General features: G+C 45.0%; 1 pseudogene; it reads right to left on the reverse strand.

Annotated features, from left to right (window-relative positions):
* Positions 1–331: 331 nt before the first annotated feature.
* Positions 332–653, reverse strand: LOC148121493 (small nuclear ribonucleoprotein Sm D2 pseudogene; annotated as a pseudogene).
* Positions 654–10888: the final 10235 nt, after the last annotated feature.

Genomic DNA, 10888 nt, shown 5'->3' on the forward strand with positions numbered 1-10888 from the left:
GCAGAGTTTTCTAGTAGGTGCCCGGAGGGCAGAAGTGCTGAGCGTAATGTGGAGGGCAGAAGTCAGAAGTCCTGAGCGTAATGCAGGCTTAGCAACAGAAACCCTACTAAGGTATGTGCGGTATCTGAGCCCTGCTCCTGCTGCCACGCCTTTCACACCAGTGCCGGCTCTTCCCCTGGAACCAGACGCGGTAAGAAACTAGTTTATTTTTGTTTTTGTTTTTTAAAAAACAAAACAAAACAACAAAAACCACAGGATTTTATTTCCATCCCATTGGGCAGGGCTTGACAGGGCAGGGAGCAGGCTCTCATGGAAGGAAGAGGCCTCTACTTTACTTGTCGGCGATGAGCAGGTTCCGTAGCACTATAATGACTGAGTCCCCACGCAGGAACATCTTGGAGATGTAGCGGTCCTTGTTGACAGGCTTGAACTTCTTCTTGCCCTTGCCGCTTTTGGGGACCTCAGTCTACATCTCCTTCACATTCTCCAGCACCGTGTTGCAGTGCAAAGGCCTTCACCCACCCCAGGAGCTTCTTGTTGTTGCGACAGTTAATGAGCACTTGTGTGTTGTCCTTGACTGACTGTGTGAGCACTGAGAGGGGGCCTGTGTTGAATTCCTTCTCCTCCCGCTTCGGCAGCTCCTCTGGGGTCATCTTACTCTTGGGTTCATTGAGGAGACTCGTGGTGGAGGTTTCGCTTGCAGATTGCGCCCGCCGCCGCCGCCGCGTTGCTCAGGTCTCCGGAATACCAAGAAACTAGTTTTAAGTTGCCTTTGGCTGTGACATTTTATCACAGCAGTAGAAGAGGAGCTAATATAAAAGTTTGTGCATATTAATAAGGGAAAACACATGTTGCATCAGGCACATTGTGAGTCTGATTAGGTTGAAGTCAGAGTTAAGAAAGGAATGATGGCGGATGTGCTTCTGGGCATGCCCAGTTCAAGGTCATAAGACCACTTGTTCAAACAGGAAAGATGGCAGAAGTGAACACTACTGGGCACTCGTCACCTGTGAGTCAGAGGAACCCAAGAACCTTGGATGCTTCCTTATAAGTTTCTCCAAAGAATTTGAACCAGAACAAAAAGGAAGAACAATGTTGAAGGTATGTGTATGTGGGACTTGCACCCAATAGGTGCCTGCCTTCCTTAGCACCAACACTGTACCCATTTATGCTTTCAAGAGTCATATACAAGAGTTCTAGATGATTTGCTCTTTTTAAAAATAGTGCAGAATTTTATTATTTTTCATACATGAAAGAATATAAGTTTATATATTATAGAATAGCATGGTATCAGTGTGCAGTGTAATGTAATGTAAAAAATAGCAATATCTAATGTAAAGAAATAGCAATATCTATGAGAACGAATATCCTGCAACAAAATGGGAACAATTGAAATGTATAAAAGAAAAAAGATTTAAAAATGCAGAGTATAAACTAGCTGAAGAAAAATAAATATGCATAACTGTTTAATATACCTTGATGTTATTCTTCTATTGAAGAAATAAAAATAAACAAAGAAATTGAAGTTTCAACATTCTAATAAAGAAAGAAGGAACGTTTCTCAATTGAGAATGTAATTAAAGATTTGTGGGAACAGGCACTCCACAGACAGGGAGCAGGCGAATGCAGAGCTACAGCCTTTTTAGGATGAAACGAAGAACAAAAAAGGGGTTGTTTTATTGCATCTGAAAATATGCAAAGACATAACTCTTCTACCCTAAGATGTTTCTAATTATAAAGAAATATACAACTCTCGAAGACTTCTAAAGACAATAAATGTCAGCTTCAGAGGTGACACGCTAATCTTAGCTCTCAAACAGCGTTTGCGCTCTGTTTACACTGCAAGTGGCTTTCTTCTGACCACCATGTTTGTTATGTGTTAGCACAATGTGGCTACAGTCATGACTAACGTCCTCCGGAGTACGTTCCTCATAGCTTTTGCTTTCTCTCAGGGGCTTTCTCTGCTGTCTAGGGTCACATGGCCTGCCCTCCTGACCTGTCTTATTCACTCATAGTGTTGCTTGTCTCTTAGCCATGGCAAGGTTGAACCTGTCCTCTTCCAAAGAGGAATTCTGAGATCCAGCTTCATTCCAGGTCCTAGGCACATTCAGGGCCTGGGGTGGGCGAGGTGTTGTAGGAAGACTCTGACTACCTGAATGGCTGTGAGAGACAAGGCTTGCAGCATGTGACATAGAGCCTCCGGAGCTCTTGTTTCTTATGCCTCCATGGGAGCAGGGATTGCGTGTCCTGAACCTGCACCTGTGCTGCCTCGTCATGACTTGCCTCAGACACAGCCCACGGAGAGGACAATCAACCTCTACAGAGTGGTGCCAAGGTAAGTCCCTAGCGCCAGTGTCTGGGCTCACGCTGTTCTCCTCCCTGGCGCACAGGGCTCGTCTTTGACAGACACAATGGTTTTCTCAATCCTCTCCCCCTTGATCAGTGTGAGTAGGCTTGTGTGGTTTTTTTTTCTAACTGGATCTGGGTTCATTTCCTGGAGAGTTCCCTCCTCTGTCTTCACTGGTGACTTTTGAACCGTCTCTCAAGGATTTCCCTCAGTTGAGCTGTCCTTGGCTCTTACGTGAAAGCAGCTCTTGCTGGAAGGCGAAGAAACTTTTGTTATTTTTTCCTTTCAATTGCTTCTCCTAATTCGACCTCATTGGCAATAGACCTTGAAATTCAGGCCCCGTGGTAGTGTTTACAGTAACACGAAGAGTTTCTCTCTTCTCTGGCCCACTTATACTGTTGCTTTATTTTGAGTTATTAAAATTGGTTAAGTTGTGGGCTATTAAAAGACGAATTTCTGGTCTAATTCTTTGTTTCAACACACAAGAGCCTGGAAACCTCAACAGGGGACCTCTGGACTCTCGGCCACAGCTCTAACATTGTCACTGGCACCCAGGGAATCACTGGACCACAAAGGTGTGTGTGTGTTGTGGGACCCAGCCATGACAAACTCAATGGAGGCCTGAGTCTCAGGTGATACCTGGTTCCAAGAAAGACCACAAACTGAGACCACGCAGGCACCAACCGGGAATAGACCATCCTAAGAAAATTTCTAATGTTCCAACCATTGTCGATAGGATCACTGGCCAGCACACACCCATCCCCTTTCATCAGGACATCCCTAGACAAATGTCAGCCAATCAGGAGTCTGGAACCTTAGAAATCAGTCACCTCTACCTTTGCTGCTATAAAAACCCAACACTAACTGTGCTTGGGGCTCTCTGACCACTCCAAATACGTTGGATGCACGGGAGAGTCCGAGTTTGCAAACTTGTATAAGAATAAATGCTTTTACAAACAGGACTCGGCCTCCTAGTTGGTTTTGGGGGAACTCCATGATCTGGGTATAACATATTTTATGCTCACTGTGTTCATTGACCCTCATCTGACCTTCAGAACACCCAAATGAATGCTTTTTCGATCTCCGTTCCTAGAAACAGCCATCCAGACTACCAGTCTTCCTATATTCTTGCCCAAACTGCCTCCCATCAGCCAGTTTCATTCTGCTAATTTGATAGGCTCATTTTTATTTACGACTGAAACTCTTAGAGCTCGATTCTGTCATAAAAACGAGTGCCTCTGGACCCCTGAGAAGGCAGTGGGTGGGGGCAGACAGGAGCCAACCATTACTCTACCTCTCTGATTAGCTGCATACACATTTAGGCTCTTGCGAAGATTAACAAGTATCTATCGGGGTAATTCTGAAAAGAAACGAGGGCAGAGATTCTCAAACAGCACTTAATGGTTTCTGAGTGGGGACTTGATGTGATTGGCTACAAGACCCCCTTTGACAGATGCCAGCGAATTAAAGACATTCATCCAGCTGAAAGCAAGTCATTCAGGTGCGTGGGCAACACAGGCAGCCAGAACCCAGTGTGCTTGGCTCAGGTTGGTGAAATAAATAGGACTTAATTCATATTTTAAAGTTTTTTATCTCTCCTTAAGCCCTTGTGCTTCACTGAAATGGAATTTGATGGAGGTAGGAGGCAGAGGAGAATGAGAATTTAATAATGCATAGTGTCGTGTCTCAACTTTGCCTTTTTTTTCTTAAGGTTTATTTGGGGGTTGATATTTCCCTCTACCTCCCCCATGACTCTTGAGTCTTCTCCCTCTTAAGTCATATCACCTCTGCTGGTTTCACCTGAGACTGGAAGACTTGACACCCACTTTGACCAATGAGGGCCTTCTGGGGCAAGCTGGGTCTCCTACCCTTCTCTCCATGAGCAATTGTCTGCCAGTCAGCTGCCATATTGGTGAGATTAGCTGGTAATTAACAGCCCAACCCAGCCAAGCAGAGGAAAGGACTCAATTAGCAAAATGTCACCGCATCTAATTTACTTTGCTTATCAGGGATTTAGTCTCTAATGACGACAGGGAAGAGCGCATGGCACCTTCAGTCCCAGTGATCTGAGGTTTTAAAAGCTTAAATGTGGTCTCACCTCACTGTCTGCTGGTTTGTCTGGCAAGGAGGAGGCCAATGAGGCCAATTTGTGAACTATTGAGTTGATCTGTGAACCTCAAGCCTGAGGGGGGGAAAAGAGCAAATGGTTCTGTTATTTAAATTCCTCACTGCCCGGTTCCATGATGAGATAAGTGTGCTATTATATTTACTTGATGAGAAAGCTCCTCCCACGAACTATTCAAATAAGGAGTTGGCAAACTATTTCTTAAGGGTCACACAGTTTTTAAAAAATGCTGTTTGTTTAGCTTTGGAAATGAGGCAGTGTCTGTTTTAATTGTCCATCTGTGACTCAGGAAAGTAGTTATGTGTGAATAACTAGGTATAACTCTGTTTCAATAAGACTTTATTTACAAAAGCAGTCTGTTACCCAAGGCCAACTAACACCTGCTGTGATCCATCATTGAATCGATGCGTGGTTGCAAAGCAAATCAATTTTAAAGGCCCAAAGTAAACCCAAGTAAAATTAAAAGCGTGTCAGTATATTGCATTTAGCATAGATAATGACGGTTCTGTGTAATTTCAACTTCTCATGTGTGTAATGTACATGCACATAGATATGCCTACATAAGTATGTATGCCACTGCCATGTGTGTGCTGGGTTCGGATATATAGTGTAAATCTTACTGTGAATTATGGTCACAAAACTTTGAGAAAACACTGTTCTTAAACAGCCCCCCAAAAAACCCAAACCCAAAAGCCCAGAAAGCAAGTCCCATTGTTTCTTGCATTTTGCAGGTGCAGGAACAGAGACCTTAAATAATTGTTGAAAAATCACACAACCGGACCCCAAATGCTTCATCTCTCCTCCTTAGGCCCCCAGAGATGGAGGGCAGAATCTAAGACACGTAGCTGAACACGAAGGCATTTTACCCATCACACAGAAAGCCTTTAAGATATGGCTTCTCCCTTGCTCACTGTGCAAATATTAACCCGGGGTGAGATGGTTAAATTCCTTGCAGCAGCAGGAAAATAAAGGCACGCAGGTGACAGGTCTATTGCCCACCCCGAACTGAGTGCCTCTCTGCAGAAGCCAGCAAACGTCTCCTTTTCCCTCTTGGTGCTTTTATTACAATTGTTATTTATCACAGTGTATTTTCCCCCCAACACATTTTCAGAAAGTCAGTTGGAATTGATTTGAGACTCTAAACAGTCTCTTGAATGGAAAACCAAAGCGCAGCCCATTCAAACAGTGCCTCTTCCTTAATCTAGTAACACAGGCGATGCAATTTAAATGATAATGCTAACAAAATTCGGGGATGCAAGGCTGAGGTAGTAGTACCTTTGACTTTTTTTTTTTAAACCCTCACAGAAAGACAAATGGCTGAGACATTTATATCTGCGGCAGTTATTAAGGGGGAAATGCTCAACCCATTAATTCTGGTGCTGCTGTGGTTCTATGAGCAAGAAGGAGTGCTGGATGCTGAGGGCTCCAGCAGTTCACACAAGATGGCGGCCAGGAGAGCCTATGCCGTTGCCACACCCTGAAGCTCCCATGTTTCACCCTTCAGCCTTCACCTGAGCTCTACTGAACTCGTGGCTTTGTGAGCCAGACTCCTCCGAACTTGTTCTTTTAAATTCAGGCTTTGGATCACTTGGTAAATCTGTGTCTTTACATCCACCCCTCAATAAGTTGCTTGTTGATCATTTAAAGACAGGTCTCCTTGGCAACCATATTTTACTCGGTGTGTGGATCGTGCATGCAGAGCGCAGGAGGTGGGGTCACCAGTAATATGATGTGTACCGGCTAAGTTTCAGTGAAAAATAGTAAAAAAAAAAAAAAATCAAAGAAAACATGTTTAAATTACAAACTGCATATCTCAGAACTGTGGAAAGAAAATAGATTGTGTGTGGTCTTGGAATTTGAGTTCTAGGGCAAAAGCCTGGGGACTGTGGCAGACTGAATTCCGGCACCCATCCTGATATGCCAGAGAGGAGTAGTCCTGAAAACCAGAGAGTTAACCAGCAATGTGGTCATGTTGGGAAGAGCAGAACAGGTTCAGCCACCCCAAGTCTGTCTTCAGGATATTCACACAAGCTTTAAGTTTAAACAGAGGAAGTCTCGGGTAAGGTGCAAGAGGCAGGCCTGATGAAGCTGCCCTGGGCAGGTGTGCTATGTTCACCACGTTTCCTGTTTCTGCAGGATGGGGATGGGGATGGCGACAGGGGTGGAGTGAGGGGTCAGAAGAAGTCCTTAGTGCTTGAGAGCAGCTGCTTCTCAGCCTGATGACTTCTGCCCCAGCTAGCCATATCGGCCTCATAGAAATCCACATTCATCCAGGAGGTGATCTGTCCTGTGGGGCTCCGCTACCCGAAAACCCAAGGTAACTGCAACTTTCAGACGGTGGCTGAGACTTGTAGGAACCTTGGGAGGGTCTGGAACAGGACCCCATTAAACAACAGTAGAAGGATGCTTCCGTTATCTTGACCTTTGAGCTTTCAAGCCTCGAAAGGGTGGGCAGACACACCCTGAGTGGTTAGCACCCATGTAGACTTAAGCAGGAATCTGACACGAGGTTAAGGAGATAGACACGGAACGAATGTGGAGATGCCAGGCTGTCATCTGGCTTTCTGTTACCCTGTGGACGCCAGGAAGGAGCCATTGCCTTTTATCTAGAGCAGCTTGTGGCCACCTGCTACAGTCCCGCTACTTAACAAGACCGCTGTCACGATTTTGTTGCTGTTCTTAAAGGAAGCCTCACAGTCCTCCCTGATTAAATCTTAGAAGGGGAAGCAGAAACACAAGATGGAAAATGTACCTGTCAGCCTCTTAGGGCTCTGAAGTCTGGGACTTGTGTTCAACAAACAGCCAGAGATGCTTAGACAAGGCGTCCGAGCTAACTCTACCTTGCCCCTCCTTCACAGCCTGGAGGGCATTGAATTCGTGCCAGAAACGCACTGCACAGGACTTAGGGGTTCCTACATACCAAGGCTTTTAATGTCAAGAGACCTAGGGTGCAGACACTCTTGCCTACGGTATGCAACAAACAATGCCCCAAAGCGCCAGAGCGAAATAACTACTTCTCATTATCCAACTAGAATCATCCCCCAGCAGCACCTCCGCCATCAAACATGGCGCAGGGAAGTTCAATAGTTGCCCATTGATCGGCAGTTTCACAAGCCTACTCTGAAGACGTACATTTCTATCAGGAAGCTACCAGTTTGCCTTCCAGGAGTTGGAAGATCTGGGAGAGCACAAACCTACAGAACTCTTTCTTCCAAGCCAGGAAAATCAGCTCTTCTTGTGTTGTGCAGACATATAGCTTGGTTTTACACACACACACACACACACACACACACACACACACACACACACACACACACACATTCTTTTCCCAAGGAAAAAAGCTCCAATTTTTAAAACTGCAGATACTTTGTGCTCCCCAAGCACACGTGTGTCTGACCCCCCCCCCCCCCATTGTCTGTCCCCTGGGGACATGTAGCTTGCCAGTTAAATGGCTTACCCATGGTCACACACGGATCCATGGCAGGGTCAGATGAGGAGGAAGGGGAAGGGTCTTTGTTTACCTGTGTATTTACTGAACTCTATGGTAGAAGCCCCTAAGCAAATGATCTTCGCTTGCTTGGCATGATCAGGAAGAAGCTAATTTCTTGGGAAGGGAAAGGTTGGGCTTGCCTTCAGAGGCTGTTTGAACAAAGCCACTGTAGTTCAGCTGAGGGAAGATCCGTGTTGGGAAGCAGCACTTCGGAAGCCCATCGTTTCTCAGCCCGGGGCTGACATCTACAGAACGGTTGCCTTTTGTGCAGGTAGCAGATCAGACCATGGAGGGCTGAGTGTGCTTGCTGTGCAGTGGTGACAAGTCTGGAGGACGGGAGTTAGCACTGGATCACTGCTGCTTCCCTTGGTGTGGCCTCTGCTGAGCTTCGCCTCCTCTCTTTGTCCTCTCTAAATACATTAAGTTGGTATTTGTGTCTAAAGAAGGCTGAGCTGTTGGTGCTCATGTACATCTCGCAAAGACCAGAAAGCGCCAGGATGGCCTCGAACCCCACAATTAGAAGGCATTGTTTTAAGGGAACAAGGATCAGGGTTTCCCACTTCAGAGTCAGAGAGGACCTGTGACTGATTTCCTCCAGCCTCTTCCTTATCAGTATGAAAGGCAATCAAAAAAAGTAATCAAGAAAAAATCAAATTGTCTTAAGTGCTTGAAGTAATAATGGGGATAGCAATCAGCAAACAACAGCCAGGGCTGTGTTTTAGTGATGCATTTTAAGCGTGCCCGCGCCAGACTCCGCAAAAGCGCTTTGGGTCTAGGAAACACCGTGAGGGGAGCAGTGATTTCAGCGGAACTGTCTGTAGAGGTTTGCTGAAGGCCAGAGGTCAGTGTCCACTGTTGTTCCTCGGTCACCCTCCACCCTATTTTTTGAGACAGGGTCTCCCGCTGGTCCTGGAGTTCACTAGCTGACCAGCAAGCACATCCCAGAGATTCTCCTGTCTCCTCAAATGCAACAATGACATTCTAAGCACATACTCCTGCACCTGGCTTTCAAGCTTTAACATGAGGCTGAGGATCCAAATTCAGATCCTTATCAGCCCTGTGCAAGAAGCCCAGATTTATGTAGCTGGTGTGGCTACATAAATACCAGGCACACCAGGCATCTTCACAGCAATGCTCTATTGCTTATTTATTTTTATTTTGGATGATTGGTTGACTGATTGATTGATTGATTTTGAGATAGAGTCCTATGTTTCCCAACTTGATCTCAACTCACTAAATAACAGAGATAAACCTGGCTCTACCTTCCCAGTGCTGAGACTACCCTGTTTATAGTGTGCTGGGCTAGGAAGTTTTACAGTTACCACATTATCCATGTCTAGCTTCCAGCACTCGAGCAACTGAGCCCCACCCCTAGGTTGCCCCATCTTCTTCTCTACGTCTTCTTTACTGCCAATTGTCATGTTACATATGAAGCAGGGGTTTAAGCTTTCTCTTCTTGCCATTGGGAAAAGTCATTAGCTTTCTTCTTAACAAAATATGCTAAAATATATGCAGGTTTTTTTTTCTAGACAGGGTTTCTCTGTAGCTTTGGAGCCTCTTGTAGAACAGGCTGGCCTCAAACTCACAGAGATCCTCCTGCCTCTGCCTCCCGAGTACTGGGATTAAAGGCATGTGTCACCACCACCTGACTGCAAAAATTACTATTAATATTTTAACTTTTTAAGATAGGGTCTTGAGGTGTAGCCTAGGCAGGCCTCAGCTCCAGAGGACTCAGGTGAAAGGTGTGACCCACCATGTTCAGTTCAGAATATACGCCATCATGAGTGAGGTGGGACAGCATCAGATGCGTTCATAATGCTGTACAGTTGCCACACCCCCATTGCTGGAGCCTCTTTCCTCCCACACAGAAGCCCTATACCCATTAACATAGCTCTCCTTTATTCTCTTACCCCAGCCTCTGGTAACTTCTTGTGTCCTCCTGGCTTTGTGCATTTGCCTGCTCTAGGGACCTCAAATAAATAGACCCACACTATCTTCATCCTTTTGTGTCTGACTTCTTTCATTTAACACACGACCCCGAGGCTCATTTATCCAAAATTGCATTTATCCAAACCCCAACCTTTAAAAAGATGAACAAAATTCCTTTTTCGATCACATTACATTTTTGTTTACTCTTCAATCTGTGAATGAGATGTTTGGGTTGTTTTTGCCTTTGGATGTCTCTGCCTTCCAACTGTTGACAATAAAGTTTCTATGAACACCGATTTATGAGTGTTGGCCAGAGCCTCTGGATCCATTATCATTATCACCACCATCATCATAGCCAACATCATCACCATCATCATTGTCATAACCATCATCATCATAACCATCATCATGATCATCTGAACCCTGATGTGCAAGTATCTGTCTGGGCCTCTGATTTCATCATCATCATCATCATCATCTTTATCATTTTGTATATGTTTGCAAACAGACTTGATGGAATGTACAGAAGTTCTGTTTAAATTCTGCGGAAGAGCTTACCTGTCTTCCACAGTGGCTCTGTAATTTACAACACTACCAGCAACATACAGATGTTGTCATTTCTCTGTGCTATCCGTCACATATTTTCTTATTTTTATGATAGGCATCCTGATGCCTGTGCAGTAGTATCTCATTGTGATTTTAATTTGCATTTCTAAAATAACTGACGTGTTCAGCATCCTTTTCTACCTGTATTGCTATTCCGTGGATCTTCTGCGAAATGTCTCCTCAGATCGCTTTTCTGCTTACAGCTGGGTTGTTCTGCTTCGGCGGTTGTGTGGTAGCAGTTCTTCACAAAGTCTGCATATTTACCCCTTGCTAAACACATGGTTTGCAATTAAGCTTATCATTCTGGGGGTGTCTTTGATGAAGACCTCTGATGAGGTCTAAGCCCTGTACTTTCCTGTTGTTGCCTGTACTTTTGATGTTAAATGCACAT

This window comes from Myodes glareolus, chromosome 7 (assembly GCF_982192425.1).
Source record: "Myodes glareolus chromosome 7, mMyoGla1.1, whole genome shotgun sequence".
In the NCBI taxonomy this organism is placed as follows: Eukaryota; Metazoa; Chordata; class Mammalia; order Rodentia; family Cricetidae; genus Myodes; species Myodes glareolus.